The sequence below is a fragment of the Lissotriton vulgaris genome, chromosome 10 (assembly GCF_964263255.1).
Source record: "Lissotriton vulgaris chromosome 10, aLisVul1.2, whole genome shotgun sequence".
Lineage (NCBI taxonomy): Eukaryota > Metazoa > Chordata > Amphibia > Caudata > Salamandridae > Lissotriton > Lissotriton vulgaris.
This window is the reverse complement of record NC_141698.1, coordinates 252,538,392-252,557,873: the sequence shown is the minus strand read 5'-3', so window position 1 is coordinate 252,557,873 and position 19,482 is coordinate 252,538,392.

Genomic DNA, 19,482 nt, shown 5'->3' with positions numbered 1-19,482 from the left:
AAGCATTTGGACACCATTTAGGAATTGACATCCATTCCCAATCCATGCCAGGTTTTGTGGAAGCCAGCCTGCTCCTGCTGGAAACTCCATTACCCATAATCCCCTGATCACTGCTTTGTCTCCACCCCTGCAGGCCAAGGATGGGTGGAGGAATTCAGCTCACCTGTGGCTGGCTTCTGCTAGCATGCTCACACCTGATGCATGTAATTACTGTGAGCTCTTTTAAGCCCCAGCTCCCCTCAGCCCATGGTTGGTCATTGGAGCTGTTTTCCGGTGAGACCGATCCTTGTTTCCAGTGATTCCTGAGTTCCTAAGCTATAGCTATTCCTTGTACCTGAATTAGCACTGCCTGCAGTGCTATCTTTTTTCATGAGTTCCTGAGCTATAGTTATTCTTTGTTCCTGGGCTTCATCTATTTTCTTGTTCCTGATTTGCACTGCTTGCAGTGCTCTCTTGACTCCTTGTTTCCTGAGCTGTAGCAATGTCCCTGTTTCCTTGACTAGCACTGCCTGCATTGCTACCTTGACTCCTGAAGCATTAGTAATTCCCTGTCCTGAACTAGGACTGTCTGCAGTGCTACCTTGACTCCTGAAGCTTCAGTAATTCCCTTTTCCTGAACTATCACTAGCTGAAGTGCTATCTTGACTCCTGCAGCTTTATTAATTCCCAGTTCCTGAACCAGCACTGCCTGCAGTTCCATCTTGACCCCTGAGCCTTAGGTCAATTCTTGTTCCTATCCCAGAACTGCCTTCTATACTAATTTGTTTTCTTGATTCCTTAACCTGCACCATTCTGGTATACCCCTGTAGCCTCCCCTTCTGTATATCCATTTCCATTCCCTGCCTTTCTTCCCATTTCCTTAGTTCCAGTTCCTAGTTTGCTGTCTTTCTATTCTGCTGTCTTGCTTGTGTTACCTTGTATGTTTGTTACTTGCTTTCTGCCAAGTGTGTCCTGTGACTTCCTTCCTTTCCTGTTAAGCACTCCTCCTTGCTAGCTCCTTGTCTATTGTGCGTGTGTTTAGTTCTACCCCTTTGCTGTTACTGCCTTGCATGTTCCTGTTTGATCGCCAGGATATGTGGGCACAGCTGACTAACTAGGTGGTGTTTCTTGTTCACTGTGAGTATTGTCTTTGAGTTACAGTATAACATCACCATAGGTTTTAATGTTAATGTTGTATTATATATATGTCTTGCACGACCTTCCTGGGTGTAGTTAGTCTGAATGCTAAATTGCCTTGTGGATGCCCTTCCTTTCTGAGTCTTAGCTATCTTGTACAGGCTTCCTTTTTTATCCCTTTTTCTCCTCTGGCTCCTTGTATGTTCCAGGGCAGTGCTGCACTACCCTTTCTGTGCACAGTAAGTTTTCTACCTTGTCCCCAGTCCTTGCTCAAGTTCCTGACTGTAGTCCCGGACAGTCCCTGACAGCATCCCGCTGGAGCACAAAATTGAAACTTCACATTTGCATTTACTCACCTGTAGGGGTGCATCAGAATCACATGTAGAGCACACCTGCATAAATCCTGTGCTTCCTCAAGAGGCCTGTTTTTGCCATGAGCCTTCATACACCTCCAGGAGAGAGAGGCTGCCACGAGTCCCTGAGAGCTCTCATTGACTGGATTTTGTAATGTTTTAAATGAAATAGTCATATTAGTGTTTACTGTGAAAAGTTTGAGTGTGAAATTAAAAAAAACACTATATAAGGGGCAGCAGAAAGGCATGTTGTCCCCATACTTTTAGAGACAAGTTGTTTTAGGTGATAGCTACTGTGAAGATAATAAATATATATTGTTTTTAATCAAATGTTAATATCTCATGACACTCTTGCAGGGTTGTGAATATTAAAAAGTAGTAGATGAGTTTTTAATACACTCTATCAGCAGTAATGCATATTGTGGTCCTTGTTTTTGAGAGAAAGTGTGTAAGAGATAAGTGATGTGATGAGTAAATAGTTAATTCTTATTTTCATAAAATGTTATGATGTGGGATCAGAAAAGTAGGAAGGAGTTGGTGATGCTTAAATACAATCTGCAATGCACACTTGTTACTGTAGGAAGGAGTCTTACTGGAGATGGTGTTTATCAAAGACTATTAGTTATATTAATTGTCTTGGAAAGAGTTGTGAGTAGGGTTAAGGCTCATCCACACACCCTACCACTCACCTATCATCTGAAAGAAAAGTATCAAAGGAGAGGCTAGTCTCTCCCCACACCGTACAATGCGGTCCCTTTATTACAGATAGAGTTCTCAGCAGAGAGGCCAATCCCTCTACACATCCTACTATGCACACCTGCCATCTGAGCGAGAGATCTGAAAGGAGAGCATAGTCTTACCCAACATCCTGCTATGCACACCCTTCATTACAGAGAGAGGTATGAACAGAGAGACCAGTCCCTCTACACACGCTACTTTGCACAACTGTCATCTGATAGAGAAGGGTTAAAAAGGAGAGGCAAGTCCCTCTGTACACTCTACTACACACATGCACATCCAACATTATAGAGAAAGGTCTCAGCAGAGAGACCAGTCCCTCCGTATACCATACTATGCACACCTTTCATCTGAGAGAGGGGTTTGAAAGGAGCAGCTAGTCCCTTCCCACACGCTACTATGCACACCCGTCATCCAAGAGAGAGGTCTGAGAGGACAGGCCAGTCCGTCTCCACACCTTACTACACACACCTGTCGTCAGAGAGAGAGGTTTGAAGGGAGAGGCTTGTTCTTTCCATACCTTACGACACACACCGGTCACCTGAAAGAGGGGTCTGAAAGGCAGACTAGTTCCTTGCCACACAATACTAATCACACCCATCATCCAAGAGAGTAATATTAGAGGACAGGCCAGTGGCGTCACTAGGAGGGTGTGGGGGGTGCGGACCGCACCGGGTGTCACCCCCATTATGGGGTGACACCACTCTGGTTACGCAGCGCTGGCTCGCTGTGTAACACAAAGACAGCTACAGCTCTGCACTGTAGTGCAAACAGACAGTGTAGTCTCATCTCTGCTCCTTTGCTTTATTATAGTGCAAGCGGCCCGCCGTAAATTAAAGGGAAAAGAGTGTCTGCCTCGGCACCTGCTGCCTTCCCAAGCTTGTGTGTGGGGGCGGTGTTCCCTGGGGGCTGTGTTAGGAGGTGCCGAGGGCCTAAAGGCTTTGAAGACTGCGCGCCATGCCCCTTTCAAAGGTGGTGAGTATTTCACGTTTGATTTATCATCGCTATTTGGAGATGAAGTGCTAAAATGTAGCGCTATAATGCAGTGCTTCACATCACTTGTGTAAAATTGCCTAAATGAAGAGGCATTCGAAGTTAAAATTATCGATCCTGCATTGATTTATCACAGTCTCTTATAAAATGGGGTTCTGGTTTAAAAAAGCAATCGATAACAAAGATTCTAAATGATCAGAACACATTCCCAGTTAACACAATCGTTTCCTATTACAGAGGCCTAAAGGAGCTGTAATCCGCTAACTATAATGAAAATAATGAAAATGAGATCAGTCCGACTGAGTGAGATCGGAAGTTGTACCGTTAGGCAGATGTAAAAAAAAATGTTCAACAGTAAAGAAACAGCATAAATGGGGCAGGCAGTGTACCATTCTCCCTAATCCTTCAGGTCCAAAGAAGCAGAGTAATGCTTAACCAGCGTGAATGCACTAGACATTGAAACAAATGTAGAAAATCCTCTGTCCCTGCTTTGAAAAAAAGCATGCTTTTCCTTCATAGCTAGTTACAAATCCATAATCTACTGCTAATATGATTTCTTATGTTTTTCCCTCGTCTTCATTTCTTGATTTTGCTCGCGAGAAAGTGTCACTCCTAGTCATTGAATGTCACTCTTAATTTCACTGAAATCATGAAAATGTCACACATGGGCAACCTGAAACCTTGGCAGCTTTGCAGGAGGCACAGCTGAACTTCTTCCTTTAGCAGCATTAACACTGCCTGTCAGTAGTAAACGTCGTTGTGTGGGCAGGCCTAGAGCTGAACGCCCGTGCGCACTGCTACTCACCAATTAGTGCCGGGGGAGGTAGCCAGCTCAGCGTGCGCTACGTTACGCAAACAAAACAGTCCAATCCGGGTGAAAAAGCCCGGTCCCACCAAAAATAACAGAACTCGCATTGGCTGCTGTTTGCCACCTGGAACCTCACAAAATATTCTACTCAAAAAAGCAAGAATTCCGGTAATATACTCCGTATTTTAGTTCGCTGATTTGCGTGACAATATTTTTACATGCGGTTATGCGGTATTGGGACTTAAAATGCGTTAGTGTGACGCGTGATGTGTGACACTTGGCAGGACAGTATGTGGCACACAAACACAATCAGATCGCATCGCAATTGCATTAGACTCCCAGTCCCCAAGGCCAGCCCAAGACAGTCACAGCTATAAAAAAGGAAGGAATCTTTAAAGACGTGTCAGGGAGCGATTTATTTTCAGAGCTGCCTGGTGTTCGCTATCGCTATATGAAGCATCTGTGTCGGGAGCAGCACCTAGCTTTGTATCTAATCTATTATCGTATGTGCTCCAGGGTTTGTTCTGCTTAGGGAATCCCCTTGGATAAATCAGATATAGAATGAAAAAAAGATGGTGGGCCCAAGGTAGCACTGTGTATTTGGAAGATCTGATGCATGACTGTGTTGGCCTACCTTCTTGGCGGACTCGGAGCGGAGGAGGTCAATGCGGTAAGTCGTGAGGGGGTGACACCATGAGTTACCAGCACCGGGTGACACCAACCCTAGTGACGCCACTGGGACAGGCCAGCCCTTCTCCCTATCACCTGAGAGGGATGTTCAGTGAAAGATGAAGAAGACTGTGATGGTGTTTCAGGATGCACAGTGGGATGCTAAATGTAAGAGTTGGAGAACGGATATGATTGAGGAAAGAGGTTAAACCCAGTACTGGTGAGTAGTGTAGCGCCTACATCCCTAATAGGCTCTGCGCAATGGAATAATATACACTATAGTTTTGACATAGGACTGAGGTCAGTATGTCTCTATCGAGTACATTAAACTTAATTACTTGTGTGTGCCAGCTAACTCAGAGGTCACTAGAAACTTTCTCGAATGAACAAGAAGGGATTCGCTTCTGATGACCACATAAACATGATAACTTTGTTTCCCTTAGAGTCGGAACAATATCTTCAGAGTTGTGGAATTAATAGATAACCATTTCACTCAGTCAATCGTGCATGCTTCGTTTCTACAGAGTTGCATAGAAATGGATAGATGGGGCGTTTCAATAAAGAGGGTTTTTGAACAGTTTTTTCTCATGCAAGAGATATGAACTGCTCCAATCGTAAGACAGAATGTGAAGTGTAATGCGTACAGCGTAAACAGTGATATAAAATAATACTGTAATAGCATGATCTGTATTTATGACAGATATACAAATACATACATAAATAACACAGGCTAAAATACTCAACTGGTGCTTCTAAAATAATCCTACCCCAGTGTACTTAACCTAAGTCTAGTACGAGGGAAGAAGTAGATGCTGTATTTTTTTATTTATTTTTTATTGCAAGATTTTATAGACATTTCCAACAACAGTACATATTTGTGCCTACAACCCTGAGGCCGGCATAAAGGGTGTCATACGAATGGTATACATGCAGGCGTTCGGGCCTTCTCCGGTCGTTGGTATGCTATGAATCTGATATTTTGTTAGATCTCTAGGGACAATTTGTATACGGACATAGTAATAACTTGCATTTTGTATTTTATGTGAAACAAAAACTCAATACGTGACTCAGTACTAACACACACAATATATTCTCTGCTTATCGGTATCAGCGCTACCCTGCTAGATGTCGTACCTGCAAGCCTCACATGACTCCACCTCCCCTTCCAACCGCCCCCCCACCAGCTCTTCCTGTATCAAATAAGGCCCGTTTCCATTGTGCGTGCCTCACTCTGTACCCCTTGCCCATCAAACAACTTCTTCCTCATCCTCAGAGCTATCAATATCATCCTCCGGCAGTGGTTCGCAGATGTCCCCTCTGTAAGTGTTCCAGGGCTGCCAAATCCCATTCCACTTGCGCGGGTTGGCTCTCACTTTGTACACCGCCCTCTCTGTTAACATGAGCGTATCCATATTCCTACTCCATTGTGCCAAGGTGGGGAGCTCCGCCGTCCCCCATTTTTGTGCAATGTCCTGTTTGGCTGTCATGAGGCCTATCGTGGTCCACAGCCTACCATAATATGTTAAGTCAGTAGGCCCCCACACGTTCAGCAGGCACACACGTGGGTCTAGTGTTAGTGAGGTGTCTAGTGTTTGTGCGATGGTACGGAGTACCCGCTGCCAATATCTCACGAGGCCCGTGCAGCTCCAAAGTGTATGTATGAAAGTGCCTTCTTCACTGCAACCCCTAAGACAATATGGGTGATCCGCCCTCTGTAATTTATGTAGAGTAGTTCTTGTGTAGTATATCCTATGTAGGATTTTCAATTGTACCAGGCGGAACCTAGCTGTTATGCCTGCCTCACGTGGGGACGCAATAGCTGCGTTCCAGTCAGATTCGTCAAATTCCCCGACGTCCTCCACCCATTTATCTTTTAGTTTCCCCAGCGGGTCAGGTAGGTTATTAAGCAGTTTACGGTACGTTAAGGATGTCGCACCCTCCTGCATAAAGTCTGTGAGAAGACGGTCTTCAAGCGGGGAAGACTCCGGGGGTGTGGTATTCGGCGGGATCACTGCCTGAAGGGCATGTCTAATTTGTATGTATCTAAACAGTTCTGTGTCTCCCAATTCGTACTGTTCCTGAAGGGATGCGAATGGGACCACCCCCTCTCTAGACCTCAAGTCTCCCACTGTTGATATCCCAATGTTGTCCCACTGGGTGAAACCCTTGGTACGCCTCAAATGTCCCAGTGCCTTGGTGTCCCACAGTGGTGTGAGTTTCGTGATGATCCCTTCCCATTGTAGTTTCGATTGCGCCTTATACCACAGCTGTACTGTATGCTTGGTGGGTCCCATCAGTTTCGCCGCAGTACCCTTATGATACATAGGTGCTAGTAAGCTGTTGGTGCCCAGTTGGGCCCTGTCCGCCTTAAACGCCGGGTCATCCTGTGGGGCGTGGACCCATTGGTTGAGAATCTTGAGTTGAGCCGCCCAGTAGTACAACTGCATATTAGGTAATGCGATCCCGCCATCGTACCAGCTCCTGTTAAGCTTCACGTGGGCTATTCGGGCCGGCCGATTCCCCCATAATAAACTCGATATCAGTGCAGTCACCCTCTGAAAGTAGCTGGTAGGTATTAATGTTGGAGTGTTTTCAAGTATGTACAGAAAGCGCGGCAGTGCCATCATTTTAAACAATGCTGCTCTGCCCAACAGCGTTAATGGAAGTTCCTTCCAGTGCTGTACGTCATTACGTAGCCGAATGAGAGGGGGTTGCAGATTACGAGTAGTGAATTCTGTGGCGTCTCGGGTGACATATATTCCTAGGTATTTGAAGGAAGTGGTAGCCACTTCCAGAGGGCAGGACTCCGGAAGGGTTGGGAGTGGACCTTTAAGCTCATAAATTGTCGATTTTGACCAATTAATAGTGTAGCCGGACACCCGCCCATGTGAGTTGCATATTGTGAGGAGGTTCGGGATACTGCTGCCCAGGTCCGTGAGGTAAATCAACATATCGTCTGCGTATAAGGACACTCTATCTTCCCAGTTATGATCCCATCTAATCCCCTTCAATAGCGGCGTCTTCTGAATAGTGACTGCCAGTGGTTCTAAAACCAACGCAAAGAGGATGGGCGAGAGTGGACATCCCTGCCTAGTCCCCGGCGCCAAATGTATGTCACGTGATACGTGACCATTTGCTACTTCTCGTGCCACTGGGTCTTTGTATATTAACCGGATCCAGGAGATAAAATTGGGCCCAAACCCCATGCGGGTAAGTACTGCGAATAGGTAATTCCACTCCACCATGTCGAATGCCATTTTGGCATCCAATGACAGTATCGCTGCCTGTTCCGTCAACAGTGGGGTTCTCGCCAATACTCCCTGCACTCTACGAAGATTCAATGCCATACTTCTGTGTGGCATAAAGCCAGACTGGTCTGGGTGGATCAATTGGCCCAAGTACGGCATGAGCCTGTTTGCCAATAGTTTCGCTAGTATTTTCGCTTCAGGGTTCAGGAGTGAGATAGGCCTATAGGACTTACATTCGTTAGGCGGTTTGCCCGGCTTCGGAATGGCCACTATGGTCGCCATCCGTTGGTCTGGGGGCAGCGTACCTTTCTCCCTACTTTCCACATACATCTGGAGAAGGGGTTCACTCAGGGATTCTGACATTGTTTTAAACCATTCAATGGGCACCCCGTTTGGGCCCAAAGCCTTGCCTGAATGGATGGCATTGATAGCCAACTGAATTTCATCAGTTGTCAAGGTAGAATCAAGGTCTTTCGTCGCTTCCTCCGCCAGCGTCGGCAGGGACACATGACCGAGGGCAGCCCGAGCCTCTTCCTCTGTCACAACTACCGCCGGGGTGTATACCTCGCTAAAGTGATCGGCCAGTGAGTCCACGATTTCTTCCGGCCGTGTATGCACTGTCCCATGTGTGTCTGTAATTTGTAGTATACTCCTGCTGCCCCCCTGCTTCCTATCGAGCCACGCCAAGAGCTTACTAGCTTTGTCCCCAATGTCATAGACCCTGTGTTTGGTGGCTGCAATATCTGCCACGGTTAGTCGCCTCAGATGGTCATCAAGGAGGCGTTGATGTAGTTGTAGGGAATGTAGTGTGTCGTCCGGTGGATCCGCCATATGGGCAGTGTTGGCTCTTTCGAGGTCCAATTCCAGCTCTAAAGCTTCCCTCCCTTGCGTTCTTTTGTGGTGTGTTATCACTGCAATGGCTTGTCCCCTGAACACTGTTTTGTACGCTTCCCACAGTACTGAAGGTGATTCTACCGAGGACTGATTTTCTTCAAAATAATGTCGGGTTGCTTTCTTCAGGTCTTTACTATCGGGGGAATTTTAAGATACCGCGGAAAGATCGGGTAAATCCTCTTGCGAGTCTTTTCTAAACTAGACATGGTTAAAGTAATCGGTGAATGATCCGAAATACCCCTTGGTTTTATCTGTGCTTCGTCTATGGTAAGGAGACCGTTCCCTAATGTGAGAAAGTAATCTATCCTGGAGAGGCTATTGTGTGTTGCTGAGTAATAGGTGTATTGCAGTTGTTCTGGGTGCAGTAGGCGCCATACATCCACCAACCCTTGCGCTTCCAGGAATCCATTAAGCTTGTTGGGACCGCCTACGTGTGCTCGTACAGGGAACCTATCACGAGTGTTATGTAGTACTGTGTTAAAATCTCCTCCTGTGAATAAATTCCCTTCTGGGAGTTCTAAGAGGAACTTGCCGAGGTCTGGCAGTGCCATGGCATGCAGCGCCGGTGGGATGCAAACCGAGACCACACTCAATGGCCTGCCTTCCCACTGGCCATGAACCACCGCGAAGCGGCCCTGGTCGTCTGTCTTGGTGGACTGTACTATGTATTGGGAGGATTTTCGTATCAGTATGCCTGTACCGCGGGACCCTGAGGTGAATTCCGCGTGCGCAATCATGCGGTAGCGCCGTCTATCCATTGCCTGTGTAGCAGCGCCCACTAGATGTGTCTCCTGCAAAAGGACCAGGGCGGGACCCAATCTCTTAATTCCCTGAAAAACCAAGCCTCTTTTAATCTTATCGCCCAGTCCCCTAACGTTCCATGACATGATTTGTAGCGGGGCTGTCGGAGTGACTCGATCTACTCTGGCCATGGCAGCGGCTTGTAGCGGGGCCTACCTAGTGTCTCTGGATTTATTCTATACCTTACTCCGTGGAAAAACCTCACCCTGGTACGTGGGGCAGTGTGTCCGACCAGTAGCGAGACAGGTGTATCGCCAGTAGGCTTACTGTCGTGTGCCCTTACGTGTGTCTAGTGACGCTTTGCAGTGGTAGTGTCATACTGCACAGTGTGGTTGTGTGTCAAACCTGTAACTTATAGGACCAACTGATCCCGAACAATAACCTTCCCCCTTTCCTTAATCGCCCCCCTGCTAGACGGACTCAAAACTGCCCACCCCCCCAACTTAGCAGAGTGCATGCCCCATCCCCCAAACAGGGTACTTGCGCGCCGGGGTGAAGGACTCCGAAGTCAGCGGCCCCTCAGTCTCCTCCCCGGAGGCCCATCGCCCAGTGTCCAATGGCGGGTCTTAGGCGTGCAGCACAATAAATCCGATAGAAATTAAAAACCTGGAAGTCATTGTTCTTTGTTGTCCTCTTCACCCACATCTTCTCCCAAGGGTGAGCCGCTTTCCATTCCCCCTCCTGATGCTTGGGACTCTGGGTGACGTCCGGTGTTACGACCCTTCTGTTGCCGGTTAGGTCGCCGAGGGTGGGCGTTTGTCCTCCACCCCTCCAGCCAGTCTTGCGCGGATTCTTGGGTGTCGAAGAACCAAGTTTTGTTTTCCGCTACAACCCGCAACCTGGCCGGGAAGAGCATTGAATATGGGATCTCTCTCGCTCTAAGTTCTTTCTTCACCTCAAAAAATGTTCTTCTCCTGCGTGCGACATCCGCCGTATAGTCTGGGAAGAAAGCCACAGTGGAGTTCTGGAGTCTAACAGGGGGGGATGCTCGGGCAGCTTGCAAGATGGCATCCCTATCCCGGAAATTGAACAATCGGGCAACAATGGGCCGTGGGGTCGCCCCCGGTTTTGGTTGGCCACCTGGCACGCGGTGCGCCCTCTCCAGGGAAAAGAAAGTGGATAGTCCTTTCGGTTTGAGTTCATTTGTGATCAGGCTTTCAACATATAAGTCCATCGCTCTCGTGCCTTCCGACTCTGGTACGCCAATTATGCGGATGTTATTCCGTCTAGAGCGCCCTTCCTGCTCGTAGAGCTTCCCACGCAGTACCTTGTTGTCTGTCGCCAACTTCTCCATCGCCAACTGAAGTTCAGACACATCCTCCACTAGGGATTTTGTTACCACTTCCATGGTGTTGACCTTCTCCGTCATTTTATGGAAGTCGGCTCTGATCAATGTAATGTCGGTCGAAATCGAGCCCACGGTTGTTTGTAGTTGTGCCAAGGCCTGCATCACGTCATCCAGTGTTGCCTTCTTACCCCCTGGTGCATCCACAGATTTTCCGGCTGTCTCTCTCCTGGTCGTCGGGGAGGTGGCTGGCTTGTCGCAGGCTTATCGGTCTATTCGGGTCTGCGTGGTGCCACTCTTTGGTCCCTTCCCCGCCATGCCTGTGTTCATCGCGGTCGTCTGGCACTCCTGAGCCAGAGGACCGCACCCACCTCTCCTGCGTTTGCTGTTGTTCGCTGACGTCTTTGCCTGTGTTAGTGGTCGGGCAGGAGGCTTCGTATCTGCCCTGGGATGCCCGCGGGCAGAGTATTGCAGAGCCACACCGCCCCTTTATGCCGGGCGAGGTCTACAGGATGAGACCCGCTCTGTAATGTCGGTTGTTCCCTGCTCTTCGGGCCTATGAGGCGTGCCGCCGTTCAGTTCCAAAGCAAAGTGCCGGTTGTCAGTGGGCGCCCACGCACGGCACCGTGCAGGGGTGCTAGACGTCCCCCCGCTGCCTGTATCACCGAGGACGTGCACCGGAAACAAGTGGTCAGACCCACCTGCAGGGTATGACCATGCTGTGTGTGTCGCCTCTTCTCAGCGTCCCTAAAGTCAGGACGCAATGCCCCTCGGTTGCATATCTTCTGGGCGAGTCAGCCAGGCGCTTTGCGGCGTCAACAGCACCCCGTTGTCACCATGTGTGGCCAGCGCCAGAGGTGTGTCACAGGCCCCTTTAGTTACAGCCGACAACAGCTCCGTGGAGTCGGTGTAGATCCCCACAGTCTAGTTGCACATGCAGGGGTTCGCCTGTCCCCCCAGCGCCATGCGCTCTGTGATGATGGCCCCACCGGTGGAATTCAGAGTAAGGTGCGGGCGGTTACCACAATCGTCCGACGTTTCCCCCAGCCGGTTAGGCCAGGTGCACTCCTTACCCGCCTGAGGTGCACACAGTCAGTTGGTCAGTTTCATAGGTGTCTGCCACCCGCAATCGCCGTGTCTCACAAATCCGGGCGCGGAGCACGTAGCCAGTGAGCAGTCAGCGCCTAGTGTACAGTGTCCTCCGCTCCCCATAAAATGGCAGCTCACCTCTTTTCTTCAACTGTCCTTGGCAGTCTGCAGTGCACAATTTGGTCACCGAGGAGAGGGGAAAGTTGAGCAGGCGCTGCCTCCGTACCTCCGATTGAGGTCAAAGTCCGGCCGACCGGTGCACACTCCGGAGTCCAGCACACCTTCGCGATGCAGGGTTACTTGGCGGGAGCTTCCGGTGTGGGTCCCCCGGAGAGGCTTCACTTCCTGCTGGGCAAAGCTATCTGGACAGTCCCCGGCTTGATCGTTCCAAGTGGGCCACTCCGCAGCTCCGTCGGCATTCGGCCCCCAGACGTCGGGTTCGCACACCGCTGGCCGCCGCTTGCACCGCCCGGTCCTGGGCTCTGGTTCCCTCCTGCAGGGATGAAAAAATGTATCGGATCACTCGTCGGATCTTTGGAGAGGTCGCCTCAACCACGGAGCCTGTCCCTTATGCTGCCGCCATCATCGGCTGCTAGCCACGCCCCCAGTATATGCTGTTTTAGCTATAGTTTAGTTTAGTTGTGCCAAGAATTGCCAAAGGTTTCTCTAGGTTCTAATCCGCTCCATACCTTAGAATGAGAGAGGTTGGTATCTCTTTCCCGGAACTCGATCTCTAACACCCTGCAAGGGGAGTCAGAAACACTGGAACTGCATTCTCTGCGAGGAGGATGGCACCGTCTGGTTGGTGCGTCAGTTGGGGAGTTGACTTTCTTCGGGACTTGCTGTGGCGAGCCGCGTCGTGCAAGTAGGTAGCCGAACCGCACTGAACCGTGCATTGCCATAGCAAGTGAAGGTATATTTATTAGGCCTGGGCGGTAAATTCTGTTCCGCTCGTGGAATTTGGGTAATTTTGCGTTCCGCGGAGAACGTGAAATTGCCCAAAATTCCAGGTTCCACGGCTTTGCAGAATTTTTTGATTGTTCGCATTCTCAAAATGCGTGTTCGTGAGATATTTCCCCCCCCCCCCCGAGCACGCAAACAGCGATCGCAAACAGGAAAAAAGCATTGTGAACAAGCAATTCCGCGTGTTCGGGGTATTTCTGCGTGTTCGCGTAGATTTCTTACAGTTTCGCAGAATTTTGCGTAGTGCGACTATGTAAATTTCCCCACCCCTAATATTTATACCTTGAAGGTGTTTAGGAATGCCAGTATTGACGTAAAATTCGGGCATAAGAACGTCATAAATGAACCCCTAAGGAATAGATGTTCATGCATACTAAATGAGTTCTTGGAGAAATCAAAATCCAAGCAAGGAGAAGTCCTAAAGGCTTAAGAGTCTGGTTTTCCAAGAACTTGTGACGTAGATGAACGGATGTAAGTAGCCATGCCTGTATTTGGGTAGCATGGACTATGCCTAAATAAGGACTGGATTTCTATGCCTATATAAGGGCAATGCGAATTGTACCTACATAAGGGCATGAATTGGAAAATTCAAATGGAATCTAAATCGATACACAACAGTTGGGGATGGAGGATCTTGGGAGAAGGACAAGGGGAGAAGGGCAAATGGGAGTGACAGTAGTGATACTGAAGACAGCTTGTTAGATATGTAGTCTCTCCCCACACCCTACTATACACACCCTTCATCTGAGAGAGATGTCTGAAAGGATAGATAAGTCTATCCCCACACCCTAATATGCACACCCATCATTGCAGAGAGTAGTGTCAGCATAGAGGACAGTCTCTCTACACACCCAACTTTGCCCAATGGTCATTTGAGCGAAGTCCAAAAGGAGAACCCAGTCCCTCTACACACCATACTAAACCCACTTGTCTTTTAAGAGAGAGGTCTGATCAGACAGGCCATTCACTCTCCACCCCCTTCTACGCTCACCTGTCACCTGAGAGAGAGGTCTGAAAGGGGAGGCCCATACCCTTTCACTCCCTACAACACACACCAGTCACTTGAGAGAGAGTTCTGAAAGGAAAGGCCAATCCATCCATACACCCTCCTACAAACACCCTTCACCTGAGAGAGAGGTCTGAGCAGAGCGGCCAGTCCCTCCCTACCCCCTATTATGCATACCTTCCATGAGAAGACAGTCCTCCTTATAAGTCCCCTACTGTGCATACCTGTCATCAGAAAGAGAGAGGTATGAAAGAAGAGGGAATTCCCTCCTTACACCGTAGTATGCTCAATGATTACGCAGGAGAGGGTTGTCATTGGAGATGTTGTCCCTTCCATATACTACTATATCCCTATAATACTGTTGGGATCTTGCAAGAGTCTCACAAGAGTTGAATGAAACTTCAGGGAGTGAAGCTTGCTGCATGAGGCTAGTCCATTCACACTAGCATTTCACTCACGGCACTGACAAGCTTCTGCAGGAGAAGCTTGATGTGGGGGCCTGGAATGATCCCACAAGACGCTTGCGAGAGTGATATTGAACTTTACCAAGTGTCCCAGCCATGCGGTCTTTGCTCGATCACACAAGAGTCTTGGGCGCTTGATAGTAAAGTGAGAGAAAAGGGTGGGTATTACTACAGAACAAGTGCTATTAACTGGTTGAAACAACCATAAGGCAACACAGATAAAGTAGAGGTTGTGAATGTAAACAATTAAGCTAAAATAAAAGCTTTAGAAAGATAATTAAAGGGAATTATTGTGCATGTAGTCATGTATTATTCATTACTCTATTATAGATTAACAATAAATAATACCTGAAAGCATAATCAAGAACCATATACAATTGACAACAATGAAATGTAGAACTTTACGACCTCGTGAGTGTCCTGCGAGTGTTGCAATTCTCTCGCAAGAGTAATAAAACCTCAAAAAAGATTGATGGTGGCATTTCTCAATATCAGAGGTACAATAACTGAGCAACTAAACAATTTCAATTAAATAGTTATCTATTTAATATTCACATAAACTTTACAAAGATTTTGCAAAATGTGAATCATATCCGGATTTGTTACAATAAGAAAACAAAATTTTACCTAAATACTAGCTGAACACAACATATATTATAAAGTAATTCTATCAAACATACTCTCACAAACATTATTAGTTAACTTAAAAAATATAGAAATTCACTGAAAAAAACAAAGGTTAAAGTAATGTTATTGTAATGTGTAATACAAATGTCTGTTTTCAATAAAAGAATTACTTAAAAATTCAATGAAAAAAACAAATGTTAAAGTAATGTTATAGCTAGGCGAATTCGTCTATGACAACATTAATGTTTTGAACTAAAAAACATGCAGAAATTCCCAGTTATAGTTAGCAGCTTAACTATAACTTGCGGTCCATACACTGCTTATGACCTCACATATAACATCACTTATGACATGATCTATGACATGATTTCTGACAACGCTGATGACATCTCAAATGACATCATTAATGTTATTGATGATCCATTCCAAACAATGCCACCCCATGCCACATAATGTCACGTCACACAAAGCCATATCACTCTACTCCACAAAATGCCACTAAACTCCATACCACTCAATGCTACTCCAGTCAATGTCACTCAACACCACACAATGCCACTCCACGCCACAAAATGTCACTTTGTGCCACACAATGCAATGCCACCACAAACAATGCAACTCCACAGCACACAATGACACTCCACTCAGAGCCATTCCACACATCTCAATACTATTAAACTCATTGCCACTCCACTTCACTTCATTTAATTCCACTCCACGTCATACAGTGCAGTTCCACACCACAGAAAGCCACTGCACTTCACAACACAGAATGCCACTCCAGTCAATGCTATTCTTCTCCATGTCACACAATGCAACACCACTCCACACAATGACACTGCACTTTAATTTAATTTATATAGCACCTACTACACCTAATGAGGTGTTGAAGTGATTTGTGGCATTGCACTCCACTCTGTGCTTCTCCAAAGCACTTCATGTCAGGCAATGCCACTCCACTCCACCCTACACCATGTCACTCCATGCCATGTTACTCCACTCCCACACAATGCCACTCCACACAAAGCCACTCCACTCCTTAACACACAATTATAATCCACACCATACAATGTCACTCTACTCCACTCCAAACAATTACACTCAACTCCACTCCATACAATGCCACTCCTTCACACAAAATGGCACTACTTATTGCACAGTGTGACTCCACACAACACCACTCTACTCAGTGCCACACAATGGCATTCTGCTTAGCACCACACAATGCCACTCCACTACACTCCACTCCAATATATCCAATAGATCTCACATTGGCCGGACCCATTGGCTTTGTTGATGCTTATTTAACTTTTGGCGACTTCAAACATCATAATGCAGGTGAAATATAGATAAAACATTCCAAAGTTGTGTTGCTTCAGACTTTGCAACTTCACGCACTCCTACTACAATCAAGCAATGCTATACAAAAGCCATCCTACCTGGTAATATGTCATTTCAAACAGGAACCCCTAGAATTCGATTGTAATCCCTGTGTAATCTGCCAGTCAGAGATACTAGTGATGGAGTGGAAACTTCACACATGCATTTACTCATCAGTAGGGGTGCATCATAATCACATGTAGAGCACACCTGCATATAATCCTGCCTCGTGTAAACATGAGTGTAAGAAATGTGAATTTTGTTAAAGCATATGTATGGCATATTTAGCATAACAACAAGTAGCTTGAGAAGTTAATGTAGGATTTAAATGTAACTAGCAGAAACATTTGCATGAAGAGTCCATGTTGGGAAGATTTGACACAACTCATGTCCTAGATGTGGATTAATAATGTTACTTACCGAAACCAAATAAACGTATCAGTTAGAATGCAATATAGCTCTGCAAAATCTTAATGCTTGGGCAACGTGCTCCTATGTTAGCTGAAGTTGTAGGCCAGAAATGCAAACTGCTGACAAATTCTCATTTTAGAATTTATGTTCTGAATTTCATGTGCACTGTGGAAGCTGTTCTTTCTCATCTTTTGCATTGCAGGTGGAAAAGCATTCTTTTAGGCAAAGTAATGTATTTTTTAAACAGCTAGACAAGAGGAGAAAAAGTTACAACTACATGGCTTGGAGGTGATAAGGAAAGATGTTGGTTTCACATGGGAGACGGTATGGCAACCAAGGACGAAGTGTTGCAAAGGATGTACATGGAGAACACCTTGGAAAAGTATGCTCTTGACTGTTTCCATTGTGGAGTATTTGCGAAAAGTGCATCTTGGGATTTCTACATGTGGATAACTGATTGTTGGAATTATGGACAGTGACACCATCTTCCTTGCCTCTGGAGAGGGAGGATCCCAGAACAAACACTTTCTCTTGAGCTAGTGGCTTAATGCTGCTGACCCATTTGGATGGCGGAGAGGCTTCTTAGGAAGACTTAACTATTGACACATTTTCATCTCTTTTCAAAAGGCTTATTCATTAATCTAGGGATGCCACCTTAGGGATAGTGTATAGTAGAGATAGTGTATGGATAGATTTAAATGCTCTTTACTCATCAATCTTTGATGCAGGAATATTTGGACTCTTGCTTTTTTATTTCCTGTGTCTTTCACCTTGAGATAATGGTTTTTTTCATGTTGCACTGCCTAAACAGGTTGCAACAGTTTGGGTTTATGCTGTTTTATTTCTATGTCTTTACCCTCCTGTTCAGGTACGTCTATGTTCAGCTATTTCTGGCTTTGTAATAAATTCAATTAACCTTACTCCTTTGCCCTTTGGTTAATATGTATCAGGAGGAGAGTGATTTCTAAGTTGAATGCGAGGTAACGATTTTCTCCCCTTTACACGTTCATGCTGCTTAAAAGAACCATCGGAGTGTTTCTCTAGAAAAGTTCCAGAACAAATAGGCCCTGCCTTTCCAGTTAGTAGCAGAACAGGGTGGCTGGCACATGAATTAAGGGGAGTATCTAGAACTGGTTAAGCAATGTCAGAACCTAATACCCAAAAGCCCTAATGAAATATCAATACCAGTATTTGTAAAGCCTTCGAAGTGGTTTCCTGGCGCTGGGGGCTGTCGGGAAGATTAAGCAAGTTATTGCCCAGAGTCACATGGTGCTGGGCTAACCTGCCGCCAGCCCCGGGGATCAAACCTTGGCCCCCCCTAGTCTGGAGTCAGGCATCCTGGCCGCTGCGTCACACCTCTTCCACTAATGATCAAGAACGGAAGGCGACAGCAGTGGATGGAGGAGTGAGTATTAACAGATTATGTGTGCAGATTGTTAGATTGTGGGATGGTTTGATTGTATGATGTCTTGCAGAGTTTCTATGAGAGTAGAGTGAACATGGTTTCAGGTCTGACGTGACCAAGGATTTACATTTGAGTTGTGGGTCCCAAAGTGGCCTAAGATCCCGGGATATTGAAAGATGTAGAAGACATTGTGATTGTGATTGTCTGACCAAAGAATTGATGAGTGTCGCAAGACGTCATCGGAAGCTTCATCTAAGACAGGAAACTTTGTGTGAACAGGACATAAGTGAATCATTTGGTAGACCTTGTGCACAGGGGTTAACTATCCTGATTCAGGTGACTCACGCTGGATGAGGTTTACTGCGTGCAATTGCTCTTGAGTGGTTGAAATCTATCAATCTTTTAGAATTGCCGACAATTACAGACTTAAGATGAGTGTGTGAATAAATGCGTATGGAGAAATTGTGAAGGAGGGTGAACTGTTGCGATGAGTGAGAGTGATGTTAGATTGAGCTGCGCTGTGATAGACCTGTTGGTGTAATGCTGTGCTTAGATTGGTTGGTAGTCATCAGGATTACTCTGTGATTGACAAAGATCTTTTTGCTATATTATTTGACTAAACATTTCATTTTGTTGTTGGAGAGAGCTTTGAAAGTTTCAAAAACATGATCTGTTTAGAGGTAAAGAAGGGGTCTTTGCTTGAGTGGGTGAGTAGGTGCCAACGAGGATACTCCAGCACAATATATGGTGACAAAGGTTGGGCTTCACACTATATTTAGGCTTCAAAATTGGCACAAACTTACTGAAAAGGAAGGGTAATTGTCATTACCCCGCTTTGGCTCTTTCAGGTTGGAGTAATTGAATCAACTTAAAGGAGCGATGTTTGCAATATGACCTTTGCCTAAACCTACACAGTTTGAGGTTCTAGATGCATGGAGGTGTGCAGCTCATGCTCAGCAGAAGGAGAAATATCAACAGAAGTTGAAGAAGACTGTGAAGGCATTTCAGGATGCACAGTGGCATGCTAAACTTAAGAGGTGGAGAAAGGATATGAATAAGGGAGAGAGATTATACCAGTACTGGTTGGGGATGAAGGATCTCGGGAAAAGGACAAAGAGAGAAGGGAAAATGGGAGTGACAGTAGTGACACTGAAGACAGCTTGTTAGATGGGTTGTTGGTTGAGTGTCTGTCAGCTTACAGTTTACAACCGGGAGAAGTCCTGATGGCACCA